Here is a 6670-nt window from a genome sequence, read left to right as displayed (position 1 = left end):
GGGTGTTGTTGGGAGCTGTGACTTCCTGGTTTTCCCTTCTCGCCCTGTGCCTCTTCCTTGCTTCTGCCGCCACGGCTTTCTCCCTTGTCATGTCTCTCTGGAGGAATACATTTTTGAATTTTCCCACGTTTTTCAGGGAGCTCTTCCTTGATAGGATCTTCTCCTTTGTGCTCTCGTTTGCAAACACTATCTTTATCATTCGGTCTCGGTCTTTGTTGTACCAATCTAGCCTGAAAACCTTCTCAATGCTATGCTCAGCCCCTTCCATGTCTAGTGCCTTTAGTACTTCATTCACTGCTGCTTTGTCCTTGTCATTCCACTCTGTCCTATTAGAGCCTTCCTGCACTTTAATACCCACAGCTACCACTGATCTGTTCCTTACCAGCAGTTGGCTAGTGGAGCGTGCCGCCTCCTGTGAGGTGGCTGCTTTCATGGCCACCTCCATCACTGCAGTCATTACTTCAGAGTTATTTTTTTTAGTATTTCTGCAAATGTTGCTTTTATTGTGGCATTCTCATTCAAAAAACTATTACCACCTTCTCCCTGGATGGTTTTCTGAGTCTCAGCCTCGATACCATTCTCTTTGAGGGCTCTAATCTCCTCCTTTGCTGCTGTCAGCTCTCTTTTCTGGTTGCTTATTTCGTTCTTTATTTCCTGCATCATTTCTTGCATCTCACTCTTGATGTCCTCCAGAAACTGGGTGAACATTTCCTTCATTTCGTCACCTTGGCTCTTCCCTGTTCCCCTGGTACCTCTGGCTGCCATGCTTGCCCCTGTTCCTATAGTTGTGCCGTGATAGGCTTTGTCAGGAGGGCAGAGCGGGATGGGGGAGGGAGAGAGAGAGAGAGAGGAAGAGAGAGAGAAAGAGAGGGAGAAAGGGAAAGATAAAGGGAGAGATAAATGAGTGGGTGGGGGCGATCCGACCCTTCCACTGAAGTGAGAAGAAAGTAGAAGGGGGGGGGAGGAGATAGAGAGAGAGGCGGGAGGGAGAGAGGGAGAGAGAGGAGAGGGAGAGAGATGGAGATGGAGAGAGCGGGTGAGGGAGAGAGGGGGGAGGTGTGTGTGTGTGTGTGTGTATGTGTGTGTGTGTGTGTGTGTACTCACCTAATTGTGCTTGCGGGGGTTGAGCTTTGGCTCTTTGGTCGAGTGTGTGTGTGTGTGTGTGTGTGTGTGTGTGTGTGTGTGTGTGTGTGTGTGTGTGTGTGTGTGTGTGTGTGTGTGTGTGTGTGTGTGTGTGTGGGCAGAGAGGGAGGGGGAAGGAAAGAGAAAGAGAGAGAGAGAGAGAGAGAGAGAGAGTGGGAGAGAGATAGTGGGAGAGAGAGAGTGGGAGAGAGATAGAGAGTGGGAGACAGAGAGAGTGGGAGAGAGGGAGTGGGAGAGAGGGGGGAGAGAGTGGGGAGGGGAAGGGTGTGTGTATGGGGGATGCAGGGGACTGGGGGTGGGGGGGGTGGAGATGGCGACCAGGTCAGGTCAGGTCAGATGTAGGGGTTAAGAGGGGGGGGATAGTAAGGTCCTATCCCTTGATCCCAGGTGTCAATGCCTTTTCCCCTGACTGAACATTTGTGTGTGTGTGTGCGTGTGTGTGTGTGTGCGTGTGTGTGTGTGTGTGTGTGTGTGTGTCTGTTTTAGCGTGTGCACGCTTGTTTGCGTGCATACATACGTGGGCGGGAGTGCGTGTATGTGTCACGAGATCCCGTAAGCGTTATCTCTACCTAAATGAGCCACCCTGAGATTTTTAAATATATATGATATCCTGAACAAGAATTTGATAATATTTTACCTCAATCTGTACACCTGATTAATTGACCAGAGAGGGGGTACATACCAGACTCCTCCCGCTCACACAACCAGATGAGTAAGGACGATGTATGATGACGATGGTTATCCGTCGTTGTCTCCCACTAGGTGATTCACTAAGTGCTAGTAGATTGATGAGGTCGGTTCTTCTCTGTCTACACAAAGCTCTGGAGTCAGTCACTGTATCGTTGTGTGACAGTTCACTAATTTACTGTACCACTGATCACAGTCACCACTCAACAACACAATCAGGTAGTTCCACGGCGGGTCGCCCCACCCGGTCAGGTCGCACACTTACATGCACCGGTGTGGCCACTAGCGCCACTTTGGTTTCTTCGCCAAATCTTTGCACTATCGCTAGCGATATGACTATGCTATGTTGCACCCTGCTAGCTACACACTGTGAGAGGCCAAATACTATGATCTAGCCTCTATACTCCTTCAATGTCCCGAGAAATTGACGAATTTCCGCGGACGTCACTAATCGTGTGTGTGTACCCCTACCGGCTCACGGGTACTGTGTGTCAATATATATATATATATATATATATATATATATATATATATATATATATATATATATATATATATATATATATATATATATATATATATATTTATATATATATATACTACTCTCCCACCCACTCACTCCCACACTCTCCCACCCACCCACTCCCACACCCACCACCACCTGTTACTCAAACTCCCAACTTTGTCCTCATCTATAACACTTCCCCACATTTATCGTCCACCAAACAGTCCCAAATAACTCTTCCAGCCACCCCATCCCCCCACAACCACACCACCCAACAAACACCCTACCTCACAGCCACATCCACCCTCCCCCAACAGACCATATCCACCCTTCCAAAAAAGTCACACACTTTCCTTACATCTACACTATTCCCAATAACGAGACACCACAACATCCACACTCTCCACACTTTCTTCCCATAGCTACACTCTCCACCACATACACCCTCTTCCACATTCACCCTCTTTTCCACCAACTACACTCCCCCCATCTCCCCAAACCATTCACCCTTCCCTACATACAAGGACCATTAACGACATGTCTCATTCTTGACGATCACAGCAGCTGACGAGCGACTCAAGTTAGACAGACTAAATGGTTCACTGCCATATATAATGCCTGCTTCCCTATTACGGTCACTCGTGTAAGAAGGACGCGCTTTCAGAGCGAACTTGGGGCTGTAGCGAAGCTTATCTCGTCTCGTTATAATGACAATGACACCAGGATTGCCGCTGACAATGACAAATTAATGATTGGTTAAAATAACTGCACGATTATAGATAACAATGACATGATTACTGATAACAATGATATGAATATCGATAACAATGGCATCACTATTATCGATAACAATGACTTCTTATATACAAGTTTTGTTGATGAATATGAATGAATTTCTCTAGTTTGTAAAGCATTTCTCAATTTTTTGGTTAATGGTTCTTGTAAGACGTGAGAGTGTGACTTACATCTCGGAAGTTTGACAATAATCACACAGGGAAACGGTGGTAAGGACTCGCTAGTTACGGTAATACCATTAATGATTATACTGCTTCCCAGGGGGGGGGGTCATTCCCACATTGTCGTATGATAACAACGTGGGAATGACTGGGGAATCGTATGATATGAATCGATCCCCAGGGGAGTCATATCATGCGTCTAGCCTTCATGATATTGAGGGAAATGAGCTTGTCTACAAGGTATTGAATATTGCCAAATTCTGCATTTAACGAGTTGTTAAATGTGTCATAATGTTTGATTGTGATGAACATAAAGTTTAAAGATGAGTCTTCTACTTTAATCATCAATCTTAACTACTCATTAGTTATTATTTAACCTTCTGAATAACTATCACACCTCAATCTTATTTTAGAGAACACAAATATGTGATTAGACGAACATTCAGCTGTTCCAATTAACGTTACCATATACACATACGGCACTAAACAAGCAAATTATCATTGAAAAGCGTATATTTTCCTTATTTACTTTGTCATATAAATTTATGATTTGAATTATTTGTAAAATATGTATTATTAAGACATATTTATCTTTCATTGCATAAATCATTCAGTTGCCATTGTCAGTACTTCTTAAGACATTATTACTACCCATTATATAAATGTTAGGATCTAATACAACTTTGTCCCTCAGCTCAGCATTCACAGTTGTTCCGTAACTCCCAGGGTATGGAACAACTGTAATTTGTGATTAATATAATTCTCTAAACGATTTTACATCCCCCTAGTTTTGTCAAGTCACGCTTTAGCCATCAAATAATGTATACGAAATAACAATCGCTATATATCAAGCTTAAATCTTTCACATAAAACACATGGAACTGCAATTTGATAAAATATTGCCCTGAGCCAATCTTATTTTTGATTAACAGACATTCTCTTTCCTAACTTATTTCACTTTCCCTTATGACGTTTTCTATAACAATAAAAAAAATCATCGGTTACATCCCTCTAAATATTCTTTGGGAAGTGAAGGGAACTATCAGAGGGAAAGTGCCAAGCCAATACGACTATATAGCACTGGGAAGGGATCAAGAAAAGGATATGGAATGGGAAGGGGGGAAGGAATGTTGCCTAACCACTTGGACGGTCGGGGATTGAACGCCGACCTGCATGACGCGAGACTATCGCTCTACCGACCACCCCAAGTGGTTGGGCAAAAATAAAATAAAATAAAAACCATTTGGGCGGACGTTAGAGCGATGGCCATATTCTCAGGGTCATATCTAACATATCATTTCATCACTGCCATCCCAACTGACAAGTCTATTCCCAGCTCTCCATCGCCGGGTAATGAGTGCCTGATCAAAATTGTTATCCAGGGTCTAAAATGTTCATGCCAAAACTAAAAAAAAAATGTATACTAACACGTTTGAAGCTTTCGAAAACCCGCGATTTATTTGTGTATAAATGATCTGTACGCCAGACCTGGATACACGAGGGAGTTTTTTTTAATAAACGAAAGCGTGTTTGTGTTGCAGAATAAAACAGCTCCTTCATGACAAGCAGCTAGAGTGGGTCAGACCTATTTAAACACTCTAAATGTCCATTTTACGAAAGCTGTACATCATACCTCTGCCATGGTGACTTTGTTTGTATTTATTAAAAAACAAAACTGAGCTTGGAAACTTTGCAACTCAAGGTTATCTATAACAACAACAACTTGAACTCGTTTCATCAATCATTTACGCGTTCACCTTCGAAACCTCTACATCTTTCCTCACGCACGGCGCAAACTCTTTGTTTATTACTAGGTTTAAGAGCTCTGAAACACAGGGGTTCCATTGCTAGGGACAACTTCGTAGGACGTCGCAGGTAATAAAAGGTTGTTAATACATGTCAACTAAGCCGCCATGATTGAGGAAAGGTGTAAATGGGTCGTAGGCAGATACTTGGTGCTTCTTGGTCTATATTTTGAGGTGCGTCTCTGTGACTTTGTTTTACTTTTGTTTTTCTAAGTCACAGCCACCTTGTGGCATAGACTAGGGTTATGTTGAAATGTGTTCCTAGAGAAGAGGTTCCTGTTGCGATGTCTTCCTAAAGAAGAGGTTCCTGTTGAGATATGCTTCTAGAGAAGAGGTTCCTGTCGAGATGTGTTCCTAGAGAAGGGTTTCACGAAGAGATGTGCTCTTTCAGAAGAAGTCTCTGGAGAGGTTCCTTTCATTAAGAAAGGATTTCCTGTTGAAATTCTTTTTTTACATAAGAGATTGCTGTAGAGAAGCACTCCAACAGAAGTTGTTGTCATTATCCCGAGACATTTACAACGACCCAGGGACATTAACAACAGACCCCAAGATATTGGACTCATGTCCTACAACAGCGAGTAGAAAACTACGTTTACAATAGACTCTTCTTCTCGTAAACACGATAATGTATTGCAAGCTTCAAGTCACTTCAAAGAGGCCTTATCCAGACATCACATTGGAACCAATGGGAAGGAATTAACTGGATAAAAATTAGGATGTTTTTATTTAATACTAATGTCTTTGAACTAGTTAGTAGTACGATAATATTAGTATCTTCCCTTTCCTGTTCGCAGAGTAATATTACCTTATTAAATAAAAAATATTTTCTTTCACATTTTGCCTCGTCAGAGAAAACAAAAGGGTTAGCCTCATTTGCATGTACAATATTCAGTTTCTAATTAGAACGACGACAAGTAACTTTGGCAATTAAACTTTTAATTCTTCAGAGATTACTAATTAACTGTGATGACGCTTGCATTACTTGTCATTAATGAAGCATAAGTTTTCAAGTTGAAAATTAAAGAGGAAATTCACGGGAATGTGATTAAGTTTTATTTTTTTGTAGAGAGATCACTGGCAACTGCAAGTGTGTGGGATGCTTGATGTAGCAAGGGAAGAACATAAGCCTCAATGGAACTGCAAAATGCCTGGCGATGAGTCACAATAAGGTGGCTAAAGTAAGTTGACCAGACCACACACTAGAAGGTGAAGGGACGACGACGTTTCGATCCGTCCTGGACCATTCCCTAAGTCGATTGTCTTGCAAAATGCCTATTGGTCCATACGGTAACGCACATTTATATCCACCCAAATTCATTAATAAGCAACCAAACTCCTTCATATCCACCCAAACTCATTCATATCCATCCAAAGTCATTCATATCTACTCAAACTCATTCATATCAACCCAAACTCATTCATATCCATCCAAAGTCATTCATATCTACTCAAACTCATTCATATCCACCCAAACTTATTCATATCCTCCCAAACATGTTCATATCCACCCAAACTCATTCATATCAACCGAAACTCATTCATGTCCACCCAAACTCAATCATATCCACCCAAAT

Source organism: Procambarus clarkii, chromosome 42 (genome assembly GCF_040958095.1).
Source record: "Procambarus clarkii isolate CNS0578487 chromosome 42, FALCON_Pclarkii_2.0, whole genome shotgun sequence".
Taxonomy (NCBI): domain Eukaryota; kingdom Metazoa; phylum Arthropoda; class Malacostraca; order Decapoda; family Cambaridae; genus Procambarus; species Procambarus clarkii.
Note: the sequence above shows the minus strand (reverse complement) of the source record.